The sequence below is a fragment of the Hyla sarda genome, unplaced genomic scaffold, assembly GCF_029499605.1.
Source record: "Hyla sarda isolate aHylSar1 unplaced genomic scaffold, aHylSar1.hap1 scaffold_1893, whole genome shotgun sequence".
Classification (NCBI taxonomy): Eukaryota; Metazoa; Chordata; class Amphibia; order Anura; family Hylidae; genus Hyla; species Hyla sarda.
The window spans coordinates 24306-46694 of NW_026608547.1; the positions used below are offsets into that span (position 1 = coordinate 24306).

At 46.7% G+C, this 22389-nt stretch overlaps 11 non-coding genes across 11 annotated transcripts; all 11 read left to right on the forward strand.

Annotated features, from left to right (window-relative positions):
• The first annotated feature begins 279 nt into the window (after positions 1 to 279).
• On the forward strand, positions 280 to 470 carry LOC130315964 (U2 spliceosomal RNA). The gene has a single exon (XR_008863373.1). It is a non-coding gene; the product is annotated as a U2 spliceosomal RNA (small nuclear RNA).
• A 2086-nt stretch (positions 471 to 2556) lies between these two features.
• Positions 2557 to 2747, forward strand: LOC130315965 (U2 spliceosomal RNA). Its single transcript, XR_008863374.1, has one exon. It is a non-coding gene; the product is annotated as a U2 spliceosomal RNA (small nuclear RNA).
• A 2091-nt stretch (positions 2748 to 4838) lies between these two features.
• Positions 4839 to 5029, forward strand: LOC130315966 (U2 spliceosomal RNA). The gene has a single exon (XR_008863375.1). It is a non-coding gene; the product is annotated as a U2 spliceosomal RNA (small nuclear RNA).
• A 2079-nt stretch (positions 5030 to 7108) lies between these two features.
• On the forward strand, positions 7109 to 7299 carry LOC130315967 (U2 spliceosomal RNA). The gene has a single exon (XR_008863376.1). It is a non-coding gene; the product is annotated as a U2 spliceosomal RNA (small nuclear RNA).
• A 2077-nt stretch (positions 7300 to 9376) lies between these two features.
• On the forward strand, positions 9377 to 9567 carry LOC130315968 (U2 spliceosomal RNA). The gene has a single exon (XR_008863377.1). It is a non-coding gene; the product is annotated as a U2 spliceosomal RNA (small nuclear RNA).
• Positions 9568 to 11675: 2108 nt separating this feature from the next.
• Positions 11676 to 11866, forward strand: LOC130315969 (U2 spliceosomal RNA). The gene has a single exon (XR_008863378.1). It is a non-coding gene; the product is annotated as a U2 spliceosomal RNA (small nuclear RNA).
• Positions 11867 to 13957: 2091 nt separating this feature from the next.
• Positions 13958 to 14148, forward strand: LOC130315970 (U2 spliceosomal RNA). Its single transcript, XR_008863379.1, has one exon. It is a non-coding gene; the product is annotated as a U2 spliceosomal RNA (small nuclear RNA).
• A 2096-nt stretch (positions 14149 to 16244) lies between these two features.
• Positions 16245 to 16435, forward strand: LOC130315971 (U2 spliceosomal RNA). The gene has a single exon (XR_008863380.1). It is a non-coding gene; the product is annotated as a U2 spliceosomal RNA (small nuclear RNA).
• A 2083-nt stretch (positions 16436 to 18518) lies between these two features.
• LOC130315973 (U2 spliceosomal RNA) lies at positions 18519 to 18709 on the forward strand. The gene has a single exon (XR_008863382.1). It is a non-coding gene; the product is annotated as a U2 spliceosomal RNA (small nuclear RNA).
• A 2092-nt stretch (positions 18710 to 20801) lies between these two features.
• Positions 20802 to 20989, forward strand: LOC130315982 (U2 spliceosomal RNA). The gene has a single exon (XR_008863390.1). It is a non-coding gene; the product is annotated as a U2 spliceosomal RNA (small nuclear RNA).
• A 693-nt stretch (positions 20990 to 21682) lies between these two features.
• Positions 21683 to 21872, forward strand: LOC130315981 (U2 spliceosomal RNA). The gene has a single exon (XR_008863389.1). It is a non-coding gene; the product is annotated as a U2 spliceosomal RNA (small nuclear RNA).
• The last annotated feature ends 517 nt before the right edge of the window (positions 21873 to 22389 follow it).

Here is a 22389-nt window from a genome sequence, read left to right on the forward strand (position 1 = left end):
AGATCCTAAGCCCAGTGTCACATGCAAGTAGGAGGAGTAAGAAGGGTTCCTGGCAAATCCGGGTTTGGATTGCATTTAAAAAGGCCCCGTGGGAGTGCAATGGGCCCCTGTCTTGCTGCTTAGCAATAATGGTATGGGTTTAGGTTCTGCTGTGTGTACTGGTGGTTGACTGCCCCCCAGCCCAGAGTGTGCATGGAAAATTGTCTGGCAGCCTCCCTGACAGCAAGCAGTGATAGTGCCCATGAAGGGGACCTTGTTGGGCCCGCCCCTTTCACGGTTATCGCTTCTCGGCCTTTTGGCTAAGATCAAGTGTAGTATCTGTTCTTATCAGTTTAATATCTGATACGTCCCCTATCTGGGGACCATATATTAAATGGATTTTTGAGAACGGGGGCCGATTTCGAAGCTTGCTTCCGTCGCCCTATGCATTGACCCGATATGGCAGTATCTTCGGGTACAGTGCACCACCCCCTTACAGGGTTAAAAAGAAAGATTCCTACTTTCATTGCTACCTGCTTGCTGGCTAGCCAGCTAGCCAGCCCTGTGGGCCTTGCTGCTGCTGCAGCCAAAAAACAAAAGGTGGTGCTGCTGCTGCTTCTGCTGCTTCTGCTTGTGTCTGGCCCCTGTTGGAGCGTCCAGGCACAGGACTTCTGCTGCTGCTGACTAAATGGCCTCCTTAATTGGATCATTTGAGTAGCCAGCACACCTGTGCAGGTAGGGCATGACATGATAGGCAGCTGCCTTGATAGCGGGTGGGTGCTGAATGTTCCTAATTGACAAAATAAGATTAATGCTTATGAAGAAATATAAAATCTCATCCCTTCCCCAATATCGCGCCACACCCCTACCCCTTAATTCCCTGGTTGAACGTGATGGACATATGTCTTTTTTCGACCGTACTAACTATGTAACTATGTAACATAACATGGGGGGGGGGGGGGGGGGGTCTCCTGGCTGTTCACACAGGTGTGTCATTGCTGTACATTGACCATGCATTGCTTCTGTGGTATTGCAAAGGCAAAGACAAATGCTTCCAGCCATCCATTGCACTAATGGATTGGTCATCAGCTGGCTGTCTATGTCCCGCATCAATATAGACCAAAGTACAGAGGGTTAGGCTATGCTATTGTGCACCTACCTGATGCATCAGAAGGTGCGAGGCCCTTGCTAAATTCTGTGCACAGACTTTGAGATCTATGCTTTAGACTGTATCTAAACCTGCTCCAACATGGACTGACATTCTGGCCTACTTTCAGCCGATGCGACTTGTCTGTCGCTGAACAGTCGCTTTTTATGTATTCAGCACCTATGTATAATGTTGTAAAAATGCTCTAGAAGCTAAAGTCGCAGAAATGTCACACATATTTGGCCTGCAACTTTCTGTGCGACAAATTCAGACAGGAAAAATCAGTATAAATCCTTAGAAAATTATCCCCCAGTGTCTCCATCTGCTGGCGGTATTGAATAAGCATTGCTGCACTGATGGGGTATGCATTAGACGAAAAAAAAGAAGAAAAAGAAGAATAATACGCCCAGAAAAGAGGCGAAAAGGAGAAAAACGTAAAAAAACGTGAAAAAAAAGTAAGAGGAAGAGAAGGGAAAAAAAGGTGGAAATGGGTTTAAAAGTGATTTCGGCGGAGAAATATATATATATATATATATATATATATATATATATATGCGCACACACACACATAGATATAAACGTATTCTCCGTTGAGATATTGCAGCCGCTGCTGTGTCCAGGCCCAGGAGCCTTAGCACTGTGCTGTGATGTCACTCAATACCACTGACATCACTAGGTGTAAACAACATCTCTCCTTTGCTGTGTATGTGACTATGGAGCTGTTTGGTGATGTCGTCTATTACGGCCTTCATAGAAGCAACAGGAGATTGTTGCATCCATCTTGAACCCTCAGAACTACAGTGCTATGATGTCACTCACTTCCACAGGCCTTGCAGAGTGTAAACAACAACAACCCAGCTTTGTTGTGTATGTAACCAAAGGGATTTGTGATGTCACCCACCTAGAACCTTCACAGCAGCGACAGCTTTATGAGGAGCATCAGCACTGCTCTGCCTGAGCAGAACCATCACCGCCATAGGTTGTCAAATAACCCGGATTTAACCCACACAGGTAAGTCCAATGGGGTGCAGGCATGTCCTCTATGCTTACAGCTTCCCGTGGGTGTTGGTTTGATACCGTTTGGGGACAGCCAAGGAGGCATCTGCAGGCAACAAAGGTAGGTGTGTGCTTGTGTGTGTGTTTCCTATGCAGATCCTAAGCCCAGTGTCACATGCAAGTAGGAGGAGTAAGAAGGGTTCCTGGCAAATCCGGGTTATGGATTGCATTTAAAAAGGCCCCGTGGGAGTGCAATGGGCCCCTGTCTTGCTGCTTAGCAATAATGGTATGGGTTTAGGTTCTGCTGTGTGTACTGGTGGTTGACTGCCCCCCAGCCCAGAGTGTGCATGGAAAATTGTCTGGCAGCCTCCCTGACAGCAAGCAGTGATAGTGCCCATGAAGGGGACCTTGTTGGGCCCGCCCCTTTCACGGTTATCGCTTCTCGGCCTTTTGGCTAAGATCAAGTGTAGTATCTGTTCTTATCAGTTTAATATCTGATACGTCCCCTATCTGGGGACCATATATTAAATGGATTTTTGAGAACGGGGGCCGATTTCGAAGCTTGCTTCCGTCGCCCTATGCATTGACCCGATATGGCAGTATCTTCGGGTACAGTGCACCACCCCCTTACAGGGTTAAAAAGAAAGATTCCTACTTTCATTGCTACCTGCTTGCTGGCTAGCCAGCTAGCCAGCCCTGTGGGCCTTGCTGCTGCTGCAGCCAAAAAACAAAAGGTGGTGCTGCTGCTGCTTCTGCTGCTTCTGCTTGTGTCTGGCCCCTGTTGGAGCGTCCAGGCACAGGACTTCTGCTGCTGCTGACTAAATGGCCTCCTTAATTGGATCATTTGAGTAGCCAGCACACCTGTGCAGGTAGGGCATGACATGATAGGCAGCTGCCTTGATAGCGGGTGGGTGCTGAATGTTCCTAATTGACAAAATAAGATTAATGCTTATGAAGAAATATAAAATCTCATCCCTTCCCCAATATCGCGCCACACCCCTACCCCTTAATTCCCTGGTTGAACGTGATGGACATATGTCTTTTTTCGACCGTACTATGTAACTATGTAACATAACATGGGGGGGGGGGGGGGGGGGTCTCCTGGCTGTTCACACAGGTGTGTCATTGCTGTACATTGACCATGCATTGCTTCTGTGGTATTGCAAAGGCAAAGACAAATGCTTCCAGCCATCCATTGCACTAATGGATTGGTCATCAGCTGGCTGTCTATGTCCCGCATCAATATAGACCAAAGTACAGAGGGTTAGGCTATGCTATTGTGCACCTACCTGATGCATCAGAAGGTGCGAGGCCCTTGCTAAATTCTGTGCACAGACTTTGAGATCTATGCTTTAGACTGTATCTAAACCTGCTCCAACATGGACTGACATTCTGGCCTACTTTCAGCCGATGCGACTTGTCTGTCGCTGAACAGTCGCTTTTTATGTATTCAGCACCTATGTATAATGTTGTAAAAATGCTCTAGAAGCTAAAGTCGCAGAAATGTCACACATATTTGGCCTGCAACTTTCTGTGCGACAAATTCAGACAGGAAAAATCAGTATAAATCCTTAGAAAATTATCCCCCAGTGTCTCCATCTGCTGGCGGTATTGAATAAGCATTGCTGCACTGATGGGGTATGCATTAGACGAAAAAAAAGAAGAAAAAGAAGAATAATACGCCCAGAAAAGAGGCGAAAAGGAGAAAAACGTAAAAAAAACGTGAAAAAAAAGTAAGAGGAAGAGAAGGGAAAAAAAGGTGGAAATGGGTTTAAAAGTGATTTCGGCGGAGAAATATATATATATATATATATATATATATATATATATATATATATATATATGCGCACACACACACATAGATATAAACGTATTCTCCGTTGAGATATTGCAGCCGCTGCTGTGTCCAGGCCCAGGAGCCTTAGCACTGTGCTGTGATGTCACTCAATACCACTGACATCACTAGGTGTAAACAACATCTCTCCTTTGCTGTGTATGTGACTATGGAGCTGTTTGGTGATGTCGTCTATTACGGCCTTCATAGAAGCAACAGGAGATTGTTGCATCCATCTTGAACCCTCAGAACTACAGTGCTATGATGTCACTCACTTCCACAGGCCTTGCAGAGTGTAAACAACAACAACCCAGCTTTGTTGTGTATGTAACCAAAGGGATTTGTGATGTCACCTAGAACCTTCACAGCAGCGACAGCTTTATGAGGAGCATCAGCACTGCTCTGCCTGAGCAGAACCATCACCGCCATAGGTTGTCAAATAACCCGGATTTAACCCACACAGGTAAGTCCAATGGGGTGCAGGCATGTCCTCTATGCTTACAGCTTCCCGTGGGTGTTGGTTTGATACCGTTTGGGGACAGCCAAGGAGGCATCTGCAGGCAACAAAGGTAGGTGTGTGCTTGTGTGTGTGTTTCCTATGCAGATCCTAAGCCCAGTGTCACATGCAAGTAGGAGGAGTAAGAAGGGTTCCTGGCAAATCCGGGTTATGGATTGCATTTAAAAAGGCCCCGTGGGAGTGCAATGGGCCCCTGTCTTGCTGCTTAGCAATAATGGTATGGGTTTAGGTTCTGCTGTGTGTACTGGTGGTTGACTGCCCCCCAGCCCAGAGTGTGCATGGAAAATTGTCTGGCAGCCTCCCTGACAGCAAGCAGTGATAGTGCCCATGAAGGGGACCTTGTTGGGCCCGCCCCTTTCACGGTTATCGCTTCTCGGCCTTTTGGCTAAGATCAAGTGTAGTATCTGTTCTTATCAGTTTAATATCTGATACGTCCCCTATCTGGGGACCATATATTAAATGGATTTTTGAGAACGGGGGCCGATTTCGAAGCTTGCTTCCGTCGCCCTATGCATTGACCCGATATGGCAGTATCTTCGGGTACAGTGCACCACCCCCTTACAGGGTTAAAAAGAAAGATTCCTACTTTCATTGCTACCTGCTTGCTGGCTAGCCAGCTAGCCAGCCCTGTGGGCCTTGCTGCTGCTGCAGCCAAAAAACAAAAGGTGGTGCTGCTGCTGCTTCTGCTGCTTCTGCTTGTGTCTGGCCCCTGTTGGAGCGTCCAGGCACAGGACTTCTGCTGCTGCTGACTAAATGGCCTCCTTAATTGGATCATTTGAGTAGCCAGCACACCTGTGCAGGTAGGGCATGACATGATAGGCAGCTGCCTTGATAGCGGGTGGGTGCTGAATGTTCCTAATTGACAAAATAAGATTAATGCTTATGAAGAAATATAAAATCTCATCCCTTCCCCAATATCGCGCCACACCCCTACCCCTTAATTCCCTGGTTGAACGTGATGGACATATGTCTTTTTTCGACCGTACTAACTATGTAACTATGTAACATAACATGGGGGGGGTCTCCTGGCTGTTCACACAGGTGTGTCATTGCTGTACATTGACCATGCATTGCTTCTGTGGTATTGCAAAGGCAAAGACAAATGCTTCCAGCCATCCATTGCACTAATGGATTGGTCATCAGCTGGCTGTCTATGTCCCGCATCAATATAGACCAAAGTACAGAGGGTTAGGCTATGCTATTGTGCACCTACCTGATGCATCAGAAGGTGCGAGGCCCTTGCTAAATTCTGTGCACAGACTTTGAGATCTATGCTTTAGACTGTATCTAAACCTGCTCCAACATGGACTGACATTCTGGCCTACTTTCAGCCGATGCGACTTGTCTGTCGCTGAACAGTCGCTTTTTATGTATTCAGCACCTATGTATAATGTTGTAAAAATGCTCTAGAAGCTAAAGTCGCAGAAATGTCACACATATTTGGCCTGCAACTTTCTGTGCGACAAATTCAGACAGGAAAAATCAGTATAAATCCTTAGAAAATTATCCCCCAGTGTCTCCATCTGCTGGCGGTATTGAATAAGCATTGCTGCACTGATGGGGTATGCATTAGACGAAAAAAAAGAAGAAAAAGAAGAATAATACGCCCAGAAAAGAGGCGAAAAGGAGAAAAACGTAAAAAAACGTGAAAAAAAAGTAAGAGGAAGAGAAGGGAAAAAAAGGTGGAAATGGGTTTAAAAGTGATTTCGGCGGAGAAATATATATATATATATATATATATATATATATATATATATATATATGCGCACACACACACATAGATATAAACGTATTCTCCGTTGAGATATTGCAGCCGCTGCTGTGTCCAGGCCCAGGAGCCTTAGCACTGTGCTGTGATGTCACTCAATACCACTGACATCACTAGGTGTAAACAACATCTCTCCTTTGCTGTGTATGTGACTATGGAGCTGTTTGGTGATGTCGTCTATTACGGCCTTCATAGAAGCAACAGGAGATTGTTGCATCCATCTTGAACCCTCAGAACTACAGTGCTATGATGTCACTCACTTCCACAGGCCTTGCAGAGTGTAAACAACAACAACCCAGCTTTGTTGTGTATGTAACCAAAGGGATTTGTGATGTCACCTAGAACCTTCACAGCAGCGACAGCTTTATGAGGAGCATCAGCACTGCTCTGCCTGAGCAGAACCATCACCGCCATAGGTTGTCAAATAACCCGGATTTAACCCACACAGGTAAGTCCAATGGGGTGCAGGCATGTCCTCTATGCTTACAGCTTCCCGTGGGTGTTGGTTTGATACCGTTTGGGGACAGCCAAGGAGGCATCTGCAGGCAACAAAGGTAGGTGTGTGCTTGTGTGTGTGTTTCCTATGCAGATCCTAAGCCCAGTGTCACATGCAAGTAGGAGGAGTAAGAAGGGTTCCTGGCAAATCCGGGTTATGGATTGCATTTAAAAAGGCCCCGTGGGAGTGCAATGGGCCCCTGTCTTGCTGCTTAGCAATAATGGTATGGGTTTAGGTTCTGCTGTGTGTACTGGTGGTTGACTGCCCCCCAGCCCAGAGTGTGCATGGAAAATTGTCTGGCAGCCTCCCTGACAGCAAGCAGTGATAGTGCCCATGAAGGGGACCTTGTTGGGCCCGCCCCTTTCACGGTTATCGCTTCTCGGCCTTTTGGCTAAGATCAAGTGTAGTATCTGTTCTTATCAGTTTAATATCTGATACGTCCCCTATCTGGGGACCATATATTAAATGGATTTTTGAGAACGGGGGCCGATTTCGAAGCTTGCTTCCGTCGCCCTATGCATTGACCCGATATGGCAGTATCTTCGGGTACAGTGCACCACCCCCTTACAGGGTTAAAAAGAAAGATTCCTACTTTCATTGCTACCTGCTTGCTGGCTAGCCAGCTAGCCAGCCCTGTGGGCCTTGCTGCTGCTGCAGCCAAAAAACAAAAGGTGGTGCTGCTGCTGCTTCTGCTGCTTCTGCTTGTGTCTGGCCCCTGTTGGAGCGTCCAGGCACAGGACTTCTGCTGCTGCTGACTAAATGGCCTCCTTAATTGGATCATTTGAGTAGCCAGCACACCTGTGCAGGTAGGGCATGACATGATAGGCAGCTGCCTTGATAGCGGGTGGGTGCTGAATGTTCCTAATTGACAAAATAAGATTAATGCTTATGAAGAAATATAAAATCTCATCCCTTCCCCAATATCGCGCCACACCCCTACCCCTTAATTCCCTGGTTGAACGTGATGGACATATGTCTTTTTTCGACCGTACTAACTATGTAACTATGTAACATAACATGGGGGGGGGGGGGGGGGGGTCTCCTGGCTGTTCACACAGGTGTGTCATTGCTGTACATTGACCATGCATTGCTTCTGTGGTATTGCAAAGGCAAAGACAAATGCTTCCAGCCATCCATTGCACTAATGGATTGGTCATCAGCTGGCTGTCTATGTCCCGCATCAATATAGACCAAAGTACAGAGGGTTAGGCTATGCTATTGTGCACCTACCTGATGCATCAGAAGGTGCGAGGCCCTTGCTAAATTCTGTGCACAGACTTTGAGATCTATGCTTTAGACTGTATCTAAACCTGCTCCAACATGGACTGACATTCTGGCCTACTTTCAGCCGATGCGACTTGTCTGTCGCTGAACAGTCGCTTTTTATGTATTCAGCACCTATGTATAATGTTGTAAAAATGCTCTAGAAGCTAAAGTCGCAGAAATGTCACACATATTTGGCCTGCAACTTTCTGTGCGACAAATTCAGACAGGAAAAATCAGTATAAATCCTTAGAAAATTATCCCCCAGTGTCTCCATCTGCTGGCGGTATTGAATAAGCATTGCTGCACTGATGGGGTATGCATTAGACGAAAAAAAAGAAGAAAAAGAAGAATAATACGCCCAGAAAAGAGGCGAAAAGGAGAAAAACGTAAAAAAACGTGAAAAAAAAGTAAGAGGAAGAGAAGGGAAAAAAAGGTGGAAATGGGTTTAAAAGTGATTTCGGCGGAGAATATATATATATATATATATATATATATATATATGCGCACACACACACATAGATATAAACGTATTCTCCGTTGAGATATTGCAGCCGCTGCTGTGTCCAGGCCCAGGAGCCTTAGCACTGTGCTGTGATGTCACTCAATACCACTGACATCACTAGGTGTAAACAACATCTCTCCTTTGCTGTGTATGTGACTATGGAGCTGTTTGGTGATGTCGTCTATTACGGCCTTCATAGAAGCAACAGGAGATTGTTGCATCCATCTTGAACCCTCAGAACTACAGTGCTATGATGTCACTCACTTCCACAGGCCTTGCAGAGTGTAAACAACAACAACCCAGCTTTGTTGTGTATGTAACCAAAGGGATTTGTGATGTCACCTAGAACCTTCACAGCAGCGACAGCTTTATGAGGAGCATCAGCACTGCTCTGCCTGAGCAGAACCATCACCGCCATAGGTTGTCAAATAACCCGGATTTAACCCACACAGGTAAGTCCAATGGGGTGCAGGCATGTCCTCTATGCTTACAGCTTCCCGTGGGTGTTGGTTTGATACCGTTTGGGGACAGCCAAGGAGGCATCTGCAGGCAACAAAGGTAGGTGTGTGCTTGTGTGTGTGTTTCCTATGCAGATCCTAAGCCCAGTGTCACATGCAAGTAGGAGGAGTAAGAAGGGTTCCTGGCAAATCCGGGTTATGGATTGCATTTAAAAAGGCCCCGTGGGAGTGCAATGGGCCCCTGTCTTGCTGCTTAGCAATAATGGTATGGGTTTAGGTTCTGCTGTGTGTACTGGTGGTTGACTGCCCCCCAGCCCAGAGTGTGCATGGAAAATTGTCTGGCAGCCTCCCTGACAGCAAGCAGTGATAGTGCCCATGAAGGGGACCTTGTTGGGCCCGCCCCTTTCACGGTTATCGCTTCTCGGCCTTTTGGCTAAGATCAAGTGTAGTATCTGTTCTTATCAGTTTAATATCTGATACGTCCCCTATCTGGGGACCATATATTAAATGGATTTTTGAGAACGGGGGCCGATTTCGAAGCTTGCTTCCGTCGCCCTATGCATTGACCCGATATGGCAGTATCTTCGGGTACAGTGCACCACCCCCTTACAGGGTTAAAAAGAAAGATTCCTACTTTCATTGCTACCTGCTTGCTGGCTAGCCAGCTAGCCAGCCCTGTGGGCCTTGCTGCTGCTGCAGCCAAAAAACAAAAGGTGGTGCTGCTGCTGCTGCTTCTGCTGCTTCTGCTTGTGTCTGGCCCCTGTTGGAGCGTCCAGGCACAGGACTTCTGCTGCTGCTGACTAAATGGCCTCCTTAATTGGATCATTTGAGTAGCCAGCACACCTGTGCAGGTAGGGCATGACATGATAGGCAGCTGCCTTGATAGCGGGTGGGTGCTGAATGTTCCTAATTGACAAAATAAGATTAATGCTTATGAAGAAATATAAAATCTCATCCCTTCCCCAATATCGCGCCACACCCCTACCCCTTAATTCCCTGGTTGAACGTGATGGACATATGTCTTTTTTCGACCGTACTAACTATGTAACTATGTAACATAACATGGGGGGGGGGGGGGGGGGTCTCCTGGCTGTTCACACAGGTGTGTCATTGCTGTACATTGACCATGCATTGCTTCTGTGGTATTGCAAAGGCAAAGACAAATGCTTCCAGCCATCCATTGCACTAATGGATTGGTCATCAGCTGGCTGTCTATGTCCCGCATCAATATAGACCAAAGTACAGAGGGTTAGGCTATGCTATTGTGCACCTACCTGATGCATCAGAAGGTGCGAGGCCCTTGCTAAATTCTGTGCACAGACTTTGAGATCTATGCTTTAGACTGTATCTAAACCTGCTCCAACATGGACTGACATTCTGGCCTACTTTCAGCCGATGCGACTTGTCTGTCGCTGAACAGTCGCTTTTTATGTATTCAGCACCTATGTATAATGTTGTAAAAATGCTCTAGAAGCTAAAGTCGCAGAAATGTCAAGTCGCAGAAATGTCACACATATTTGGCCTGCAACTTTCTGTGCGACAAATTCAGACAGGAAAAATCAGTATAAATCCTTAGAAAATTATCCCCCAGTGTCTCCATCTGCTGGCGGTATTGAATAAGCATTGCTGCACTGATGGGGTATGCATTAGACGAAAAAAAAGAAGAAAAAGAAGAATAATACGCCCAGAAAAGAGGCGAAAAGGAGAAAAACGTAAAAAAACGTGAAAAAAAAGTAAGAGGAAGAGAAGGGAAAAAAAGGTGGAAATGGGTTTAAAAGTGATTTCGGCGGAGAAATATATATATATATATATATATATATATATATATATATATATATATGCGCACACACACACATAGATATAAACGTATTCTCCGTTGAGATATTGCAGCCGCTGCTGTGTCCAGGCCCAGGAGCCTTAGCACTGTGCTGTGATGTCACTCAATACCACTGACATCACTAGGTGTAAACAACATCTCTCCTTTGCTGTGTATGTGACTATGGAGCTGTTTGGTGATGTCGTCTATTACGGCCTTCATAGAAGCAACAGGAGATTGTTGCATCCATCTTGAACCCTCAGAACTACAGTGCTATGATGTCACTCACTTCCACAGGCCTTGCAGAGTGTAAACAACAACAACCCAGCTTTGTTGTGTATGTAACCAAAGGGATTTGTGATGTCACCTAGAACCTTCACAGCAGCGACAGCTTTATGAGGAGCATCAGCACTGCTCTGCCTGAGCAGAACCATCACCGCCATAGGTTGTCAAATAACCCGGATTTAACCCACACAGGTAAGTCCAATGGGGTGCAGGCATGTCCTCTATGCTTACAGCTTCCCGTGGGTGTTGGTTTGATACCGTTTGGGGACAGCCAAGGAGGCATCTGCAGGCAACAAAGGTAGGTGTGTGCTTGTGTGTGTGTTTCCTATGCAGATCCTAAGCCCAGTGTCACATGCAAGTAGGAGGAGTAAGAAGGGTTCCTGGCAAATCCGGGTTATGGATTGCATTTAAAAAGGCCCCGTGGGAGTGCAATGGGCCCCTGTCTTGCTGCTTAGCAATAATGGTATGGGTTTAGGTTCTGCTGTGTGTACTGGTGGTTGACTGCCCCCCAGCCCAGAGTGTGCATGGAAAATTGTCTGGCAGCCTCCCTGACAGCAAGCAGTGATAGTGCCCATGAAGGGGACCTTGTTGGGCCCGCCCCTTTCACGGTTATCGCTTCTCGGCCTTTTGGCTAAGATCAAGTGTAGTATCTGTTCTTATCAGTTTAATATCTGATACGTCCCCTATCTGGGGACCATATATTAAATGGATTTTTGAGAACGGGGGCCGATTTCGAAGCTTGCTTCCGTCGCCCTATGCATTGACCCGATATGGCAGTATCTTCGGGTACAGTGCACCACCCCCTTACAGGGTTAAAAAGAAAGATTCCTACTTTCATTGCTACCTGCTTGCTGGCTAGCCAGCTAGCCAGCCCTGTGGGCCTTGCTGCTGCTGCAGCCAAAAAACAAAAGGTGGTGCTGCTGCTGCTTCTGCTGCTTCTGCTTGTGTCTGGCCCCTGTTGGAGCGTCCAGGCACAGGACTTCTGCTGCTGCTGACTAAATGGCCTCCTTAATTGGATCATTTGAGTAGCCAGCACACCTGTGCAGGTAGGGCATGACATGATAGGCAGCTGCCTTGATAGCGGGTGGGTGCTGAATGTTCCTAATTGACAAAATAAGATTAATGCTTATGAAGAAATATAAAATCTCATCCCTTCCCCAATATCGCGCCACACCCCTACCCCTTAATTCCCTGGTTGAACGTGATGGACATATGTCTTTTTTCGACCGTACTAACTATGTAACTATGTAACATAACATGGGGGGGGGGGGGGGGGGTCTCCTGGCTGTTCACACAGGTGTGTCATTGCTGTACATTGACCATGCATTGCTTCTGTGGTATTGCAAAGGCAAAGACAAATGCTTCCAGCCATCCATTGCACTAATGGATTGGTCATCAGCTGGCTGTCTATGTCCCGCATCAATATAGACCAAAGTACAGAGGGTTAGGCTATGCTATTGTGCACCTACCTGATGCATCAGAAGGTGCGAGGCCCTTGCTAAATTCTGTGCACAGACTTTGAGATCTATGCTTTAGACTGTATCTAAACCTGCTCCAACATGGACTGACATTCTGGCCTACTTTCAGCCGATGCGACTTGTCTGTCGCTGAACAGTCGCTTTTTATGTATTCAGCACCTATGTATAATGTTGTAAAAATGCTCTAGAAGCTAAAGTCGCAGAAATGTCACACATATTTGGCCTGCAACTTTCTGTGCGACAAATTCAGACAGGAAAAATCAGTATAAATCCTTAGAAAATTATCCCCCAGTGTCTCCATCTGCTGGTGGTATTGAATAAGCATTGCTGCACTGATGGGGTATGCATTAGACGAAAAAAAAAAAGAAAAAGAAGAATAATACGCCCAGAAAAGAGGCGAAAAGGAGAAAAACGTAAAAAAACGTGAAAAAAAAGTAAGAGGAAGAGAAGGGAAAAAAAGGTGGAAATGGGTTTAAAAGTGATTTCGGCGGAGAAATATATATATATATATATATATATATATATATATATATATATATATATGCGCACACACACACATAGATATAAACGTATTCTCCGTTGAGATATTGCAGCCGCTGCTGTGTCCAGGCCCAGGAGCCTTAGCACTGTGCTGTGATGTCACTCAATACCACTGACATCACTAGGTGTAAACAACATCTCTCCTTTGCTGTGTATGTGACTATGGAGCTGTTTGGTGATGTCGTCTATTACGGCCTTCATAGAAGCAACAGGAGATTGTTGCATCCATCTTGAACCCTCAGAACTACAGTGCTATGATGTCACTCACTTCCACAGGCCTTGCAGAGTGTAAACAACAACAACCCAGCTTTGTTGTGTATGTAACCAAAGGGATTTGTGATGTCACCTAGAACCTTCACAGCAGCGACAGCTTTATGAGGAGCATCAGCACTGCTCTGCCTGAGCAGAACCATCACCGCCATAGGTTGTCAAATAACCCGGATTTAACCCACACAGGTAAGTCCAATGGGGTGCAGGCATGTCCTCTATGCTTACAGCTTCCCGTGGGTGTTGGTTTGATACCGTTTGGGGACAGCCAAGGAGGCATCTGCAGGCAACAAAGGTAGGTGTGTGCTTGTGTGTGTGTTTCCTATGCAGATCCTAAGCCCAGTGTCACATGCAAGTAGGAGGAGTAAGAAGGGTTCCTGGCAAATCCGGGTTATGGATTGCATTTAAAAAGGCCCCGTGGGAGTGCAATGGGCCCCTGTCTTGCTGCTTAGCAATAATGGTATGGGTTTAGGTTCTGCTGTGTGTACTGGTGGTTGACTGCCCCCCAGCCCAGAGTGTGCATGGAAAATTGTCTGGCAGCCTCCCTGACAGCAAGCAGTGATAGTGCCCATGAAGGGGACCTTGTTGGGCCCGCCCCTTTCACGGTTATCGCTTCTCGGCCTTTTGGCTAAGATCAAGTGTAGTATCTGTTCTTATCAGTTTAATATCTGATACGTCCCCTATCTGGGGACCATATATTAAATGGATTTTTGAGAACGGGGGCCGATTTCGAAGCTTGCTTCCGTCGCCCTATGCATTGACCCGATATGGCAGTATCTTCGGGTACAGTGCACCACCCCCTTACAGGGTTAAAAAGAAAGATTCCTACTTTCATTGCTACCTGCTTGCTGGCTAGCCAGCTAGCCAGCCCTGTGGGCCTTGCTGCTGCTGCAGCCAAAAAACAAAAGGTGGTGCTGCTGCTGCTTCTGCTGCTTCTGCTTGTGTCTGGCCCCTGTTGGAGCGTCCAGGCACAGGACTTCTGCTGCTGCTGACTAAATGGCCTCCTTAATTGGATCATTTGAGTAGCCAGCACACCTGTGCAGGTAGGGCATGACATGATAGGCAGCTGCCTTGATAGCGGGTGGGTGCTGAATGTTCCTAATTGACAAAATAAGATTAATGCTTATGAAGAAATATAAAATCTCATCCCTTCCCCAATATCGCGCCACACCCCTACCCCTTAATTCCCTGGTTGAACGTGATGGACATATGTCTTTTTTCGACCGTACTAACTATGTAACTATGTAACATAACATGGGGGGGGGGGGGGGGGGGGGTCTCCTGGCTGTTCACACAGGTGTGTCATTGCTGTACATTGACCATGCATTGCTTCTGTGGTATTGCAAAGGCAAAGACAAATGCTTCCAGCCATCCATTGCACTAATGGATTGGTCATCAGCTGGCTGTCTATGTCCCGCATCAATATAGACCAAAGTACAGAGGGTTAGGCTATGCTATTGTGCACCTACCTGATGCATCAGAAGGTGCGAGGCCCTTGCTAAATTCTGTGCACAGACTTTGAGATCTATGCTTTAGACTGTATCTAAACCTGCTCCAACATGGACTGACATTCTGGCCTACTTTCAGCCGATGCGACTTGTCTGTCGCTGAACAGTCGCTTTTTATGTATTCAGCACCTATGTATAATGTTGTAAAAATGCTCTAGAAGCTAAAGTCGCAGAAATGTCACACATATTTGGCCTGCAACTTTCTGTGCGACAAATTCAGACAGGAAAAATCAGTATAAATCCTTAGAAAATTATCCCCCAGTGTCTCCATCTGCTGGCGGTATTGAATAAGCATTGCTGCACTGATGGGGTATGCATTAGACGAAAAAAAAGAAGAAAAAGAAGAATAATACGCCCAGAAAAGAGGCGAAAAGGAGAAAAACGTAAAAAAACGTGAAAAAAAAGTAAGAGGAAGAGAAGGGAAAAAAAGGTGGAAATGGGTTTAAAAGTGATTTCGGCGGAGAAATATATATATATATATATATATATATATATATATATATATATATATATATGCGCACACACACACATAGATATAAACGTATTCTCCGTTGAGATATTGCAGCCGCTGCTGTGTCCAGGCCCAGGAGCCTTAGCACTGTGCTGTGATGTCACTCAATACCACTGACATCACTAGGTGTAAACAACATCTCTCCTTTGCTGTGTATGTGACTATGGAGCTGTTTGGTGATGTCGTCTATTACGGCCTTCATAGAAGCAACAGGAGATTGTTGCATCCATCTTGAACCCTCAGAACTACAGTGCTATGATGTCACTCACTTCCACAGGCCTTGCAGAGTGTAAACAACAACAACCCAGCTTTGTTGTGTATGTAACCAAAGGGATTTGTGATGTCACCTAGAACCTTCACAGCAGCGACAGCTTTATGAGGAGCATCAGCACTGCTCTGCCTGAGCAGAACCATCACCGCCATAGGTTGTCAAATAACCCGGATTTAACCCACACAGGTAAGTCCAATGGGGTGCAGGCATGTCCTCTATGCTTACAGCTTCCCGTGGGTGTTGGTTTGATACCGTTTGGGGACAGCCAAGGAGGCATCTGCAGGCAACAAAGGTAGGTGTGTGCTTGTGTGTGTGTTTCCTATGCAGATCCTAAGCCCAGTGTCACATGCAAGTAGGAGGAGTAAGAAGGGTTCCTGGCAAATCCGGGTTATGGATTGCATTTAAAAAGGCCCCGTGGGAGTGCAATGGGCCCCTGTCTTGCTGCTTAGCAATAATGGTATGGGTTTAGGTTCTGCTGTGTGTACTGGTGGTTGACTGCCCCCCAGCCCAGAGTGTGCATGGAAAATTGTCTGGCAGCCTCCCTGACAGCAAGCAGTGATAGTGCCCATGAAGGGGACCTTGTTGGGCCCGCCCCTTTCACGGTTATCGCTTCTCGGCCTTTTGGCTAAGATCAAGTGTAGTATCTGTTCTTATCAGTTTAATATCTGATACGTCCCCTATCTGGGGACCATATATTAAATGGATTTTTGAGAACGGGGGCCGATTTCGAAGCTTGCTTCCGTCGCCCTATGCATTGACCCGATATGGCAGTATCTTCGGGTACAGTGCACCACCCCCTTACAGGGTTAAAAAGAAAGATTCCTACTTTCATTGCTACCTGCTTGCTGGCTAGCCAGCTAGCCAGCCCTGTGGGCCTTGCTGCTGCTGCAGCCAAAAAACAAAAGGTGGTGCTGCTTCTGCTTCTGCTTGTGTCTGGCCCCTGTTGGAGCGTCCAGGCACAGGACTTCTGCTGCTGCTGACTAAATGGCCTCCTTAATTGGATCATTTGAGTAGCCAGCACACCTGTGCAGGTAGGGCATGACATGATAGGCAGCTGCCTTGATAGCGGGTGGGTGCTGAATGTTCCTAATTGACAAAATAAGATTAATGCTTATGAAGAAATATAAAATCTCATCCCTTCCCCAATATCGCGCCACACCCCTACCCCTTAATTCCCTGGTTGAACGTGATGGACATATGTCTTTTTTCGACCGTACTAACTATGTAACTATGTAACATAACATGGGGGGGGGGGGGGGGGGGTCTCCTGGCTGTTCACACAGGTGTGTCATTGCTGTACATTGACCATGCATTGCTTCTGTGGTATTGCAAAGGCAAAGACAAATGCTTCCAGCCATCCATTGCACTAATGGATTGGTCATCAGCTGGCTGTCTATGTCCCGCATCAATATAGACCAAAGTACAGAGGGTTAGGCTATGCTATTGTGCACCTACCTGATGCATCAGAAGGTGCGAGGCCCTTGCTAAATTCTGTGCACAGACTTTGAGATCTATGCTTTAGACTGTATCTAAACCTGCTCCAACATGGACTGACATTCTGGCCTACTTTCAGCCGATGCGACTTGTCTGTCGCTGAACAGTCGCTTTTTATGTATTCAGCACCTATGTATAATGTTGTAAAAATGCTCTAGAAGCTAAAGTCGCAGAAATGTCACACATATTTGGCCTGCAACTTTCTGTGCGACAAATTCAGACAGGAAAAATCAGTATAAATCCTTAGAAAATTATCCCCCAGTGTCTCCATCTGCTGGCGGTATTGAATAAGCATTGCTGCACTGATGGGGTATGCATTAGACGAAAAAAAAGAAGAAAAAGAAGAATAATACGCCCAGAAAAGAGGCGAAAAGGAGAAAAACGTAAAAAAACGTGAAAAAAAAGTAAGAGGAAGAGAAGGGAAAAAAAGGTGGAAATGGGTTTAAAAGTGATTTCGGCGGAGAAATATATATATATATATATATATATATATATATATATATATATATATATGCGCACACACACACATAGATATAAACGTATTCTCCGTTGAGATATTGCAGCCGCTGCTGTGTCCAGGCCCAGGAGCCTTAGCACTGTGCTGTGATGTCACTCAATACCACTGACATCACTAGGTGTAAACAACATCTCTCCTTTGCTGTGTATGTGACTATGGAGCTGTTTGGTGATGTCGTCTATTACGGCCTTCATAGAAGCAACAGGAGATTGTTGCATCCATCTTGAACCCTCAGAACTACAGTGCTATGATGTCACTCACTTCCACAGGCCTTGCAGAGTGTAAACAACAACAACCCAGCTTTGTTGTGTATGTAACCAAAGGGATTTGTGATGTCACCTAGAACCTTCACAGCAGCGACAGCTTTATGAGGAGCATCAGCACTGCTCTGCCTGAGCAGAACCATCACCGCCATAGGTTGTCAAATAACCCGGATTTAACCCACACAGGTAAGTCCAATGGGGTGCAGGCATGTCCTCTATGCTTACAGCTTCCCGTGGGTGTTGGTTTGATACCGTTTGGGGACAGCCAAGGAGGCATCTGCAGGCAACAAAGGTAGGTGTGTGCTTGTGTGTGTGTTTCCTATGCAGATCCTAAGCCCAGTGTCACATGCAAGTAGGAGGAGTAAGAAGGGTTCCTGGCAAATCCGGGTTATGGATTGCATTTAAAAAGGCCCCGTGGGAGTGCAATGGGCCCCTGTCTTGCTGCTTAGCAATAATGGTATGGGTTTAGGTTCTGCTGTGTGTACTGGTGGTTGACTGCCCCCCAGCCCAGAGTGTGCATGGAAAATTGTCTGGCAGCCTCCCTGACAGCAAGCAGTGATAGTGCCCATGAAGGGGACCTTGTTGGGCCCGCCCCTTTCACGGTTATCGCTTCTCGGCCTTTTGGCTAAGATCAAGTGTAGTATCTGTTCTTATCAGTTTAATATCTGATACGTCCCCTATCTGGGGACCATATATTAAATGGATTTTTGAGAACGGGGGCCGATTTCGAAGCTTGCTTCCGTCGCCCTATGCATTGACCCGATATGGCAGTATCTTCGGGTACAGTGCACCACCCCCTTACAGGGTTAAAAAGAAAGATTCCTACTTTCATTGCTACCTGCTTGCTGGCTAGCCAGCTAGCCAGCCCTGTGGGCCTTGCTGCTGCTGCAGCCAAAAAACAAAAGGTGGTGCTGCTGCTGCTTCTGCTGCTTCTGCTTGTGTCTGGCCCCTGTTGGAGCGTCCAGGCACAGGACTTCTGCTGCTGCTGACTAAATGGCCTCCTTAATTGGATCATTTGAGTAGCCAGCACACCTGTGCAGGTAGGGCATGACATGATAGGCAGCTGCCTTGATAGCGGGTGGGTGCTGAATGTTCCTAATTGACAAAATAAGATTAATGCTTATGAAGAAATATAAAATCTCATCCCTTCCCCAATATCGCGCCACACCCCTACCCCTTAATTCCCTGGTTGAACGTGATGGACATATGTCTTTTTTCGACCGTACTAACTATGTAACTATGTAACATAACATGGGGGGGGGGGGGGGGGGGGGTCTCCTGGCTGTTCACACAGGTGTGTCATTGCTGTACATTGACCATGCATTGCTTCTGTGGTATTGCAAAGGCAAAGACAAATGCTTCCAGCCATCCATTGCACTAATGGATTGGTCATCAGCTGGCTGTCTATGTCCCGCATCAATATAGACCAAAGTACAGAGGGTTAGGCTATGCTATTGTGCACCTACCTGATGCATCAGAAGGTGCGAGGCCCTTGCTAAATTCTGTGCACAGACTTTGAGATCTATACTTTAGACTGTATCTAAACCTGCTCCAACATGGACTGACATTCTGGCCTACTTTCAGCCGATGCGACTTGTCTGTCGCTGAACAGTCGCTTTTTATGTATTCAGCACCTATGTATAATGTTGTAAAAATGCTCTAGAAGCTAAAGTCGCAGAAATGTCACACATATTTGGCCTGCAACTTTCTGTGCGACAAATTCAGACAGGAAAAATCAGTATAAATCCTTAGAAAATTATCCCCCAGTGTCTCCATCTGCTGGCGGTATTGAATAAGCATTGCTGCACTGATGGGGTATGCATTAGACGAAAAAAAAGAAGAAAAAGAAGAATAATACGCCCAGAAAAGAGGCGAAAAGGAGAAAAACGTAAAAAAACGTGAAAAAAAAGTAAGAGGAAGAGAAGGGAAAAAAAGGTGGAAATGGGTTTAAAAGTGATTTCGGCGGAGAAATATATATATATATATATATATATATATATATATATATATATATATGCGCACACACACACATAGATATAAACGTATTCTCCGTTGAGATATTGCAGCCGCTGCTGTGTCCAGGCCCAGGAGCCTTAGCACTGTGCTGTGATGTCACTCAATACCACTGACATCACTAGGTGTAAACAACATCTCTCCTTTGCTGTGTATGTGACTATGGAGCTGTTTGGTGATGTCGTCTATTACGGCCTTCATAGAAGCAACAGGAGATTGTTGCATCCATCTTGAACCCTCAGAACTACAGTGCTATGATGTCACTCACTTCCACAGGCCTTGCAGAGTGTAAACAACAACAACCCAGCTTTGTTGTGTATGTAACCAAAGGGATTTGTGATGTCACCTAGAACCTTCACAGCAGCGACAGCTTTATGAGGAGCATCAGCACTGCTCTGCCTGAGCAGAACCATCACCGCCATAGGTTGTCAAATAACCCGGATTTAACCCACACAGGTAAGTCCAATGGGGTGCAGGCATGTCCTCTATGCTTACAGCTTCCCGTGGGTGTTGGTTTGATACCGTTTGGGGACAGCCAAGGAGGCATCTGCAGGCAACAAAGGTAGGTGTGTGCTTGTGTGTGTGTTTCCTATGCAGATCCTAAGCCCAGTGTCACATGCAAGTAGGAGGAGTAAGAAGGGTTCCTGGCAAATCCGGGTTATGGATTGCATTTAAAAAGGCCCCGTGGGAGTGCAATGGGCCCCTGTCTTGCTGCTTAGCAATAATGGTATGGGTTTAGGTTCTGCTGTGTGTACTGGTGGTTGACTGCCCCCCAGCCCAGAGTGTGCATGGAAAATTGTCTGGCAGCCTCCCTGACAGCAAGCAGTGATAGTGCCCATGAAGGGGACCTTGTTGGGCCCGCCCCTTTCACGGTTATCGCTTCTCGGCCTTTTGGCTAAGATCAAGTGTAGTATCTGTTCTTATCAGTTTTTCATGCCGGTGGACAGTAACGCCGGTATGGGGCTGGTGGGGATGGGTGCTGCATGGAGGATGCAGGTGTACCAGGGCTTTCCGGGGCTGGTTCTGAGGAATCAGCTCGACGGCTGCCCCGATGTGACCTGTTCCCTCCGGGTCTCGCCATGAGGCTGAGAGGGTCTAGAGCCGAGGTACTTTGTGCCTCGGGGAGTGGTGACCCCGAGGTGCCGAAACTCACTGGGAGAATAGGCTCACTGAGTTGAAGCACGGGCACCATAATCTTTTCACCTTGTGGCACTCACCTCTTGATTCCCGGCCTTCTGGCTAGGATCAGAGAAATTTTTTATAGATCCGGCCGGATGTCCGGGCAGTATATCTGCACACATTCACTTATTTATTTCTTTTTTGTCTCACTGTGTCACTTTTTGCGTGTTGTGTGTTCACAGGATTGGTCAGGATGCGGTAGCCCTTCTGGGTGTCCCTCCTGGCGGTCTAGGGGAGGTGTGTGTGGCCATTAGGTTCCGCACCTCCCTGCAAACACCCCGGGTACTCCTGCTTTGGCAGGGTACCTACCGTAATCGGCTCTGCGGGCAGATACCTTGGCTAACGCCAAGGGGGATGCCGGGAGCATTTGTGGTCCCCTAGTAGCTTCGGCGAAAAGGGACATCGAACCTGGAACCTCGCAGGTACCTTTTGGTCCGGAGGCGAAGGGTAAGGTTTGTTGGGGGGCCTCTCTCCTATCGGAGAAGGGCTTGCGATAGACCGCATCCTTTGTGCACGTTTTTTTAGTGTAACACGTTTGCACTTTTTCTTGCACTTTGGGTGAATCGAAAGCACGTTCCTCGGCTTTAGATAAAAAAAAAAAAAAAAAAAAAAAATCTGTTCTTATCAGTTTAATATCTGATACGTCCCCTATCTGGGGACCATATATTAAATGGATTTTTGAGAACGGGGGCCGATTTCGAAGCTTGCTTCCGTCGCCCTATGCATTGACCCGATATGGCAGTATCTTCGGGTACAGTGCACCACCCCCTTACAGGGTTAAAAAGAAAGATTCCTACTTTCATTGCTACCTGCTTGCTGGCTAGCCAGCTAGCCAGCCCTGTGGGCCTTGCTGCTGCTGCAGCCAAAAAACAAAAGGTGGTGCTGCTGCTGCTTCTGCTGCTTCTGCTTGTGTCTGGCCCCTGTTGGAGCGTCCAGGCACAGGACTTCTGCTGCTGCTGACTAAATGGCCTCCTTAATTGGATCATTTGAGTAGCCAGCACACCTGTGCAGGTAGGGCATGACATGATAGGCAGCTGCCTTGATAGCGGGTGGGTGCTGAATGTTCCTAATTGACAAAATAAGATTAATGCTTATGAAGAAATATAAAATCTCATCCCTTCCCCAATATCGCGCCACACCCCTACCCCTTAATTCCCTGGTTGAACGTGATGGACATATGTCTTTTTTCGACCGTACTAACTATGTAACTATGTAACATAACATGGGGGGGGGGTCTCCTGGCTGTTCACACAGGTGTGTCATTGCTGTACATTGACCATGCAT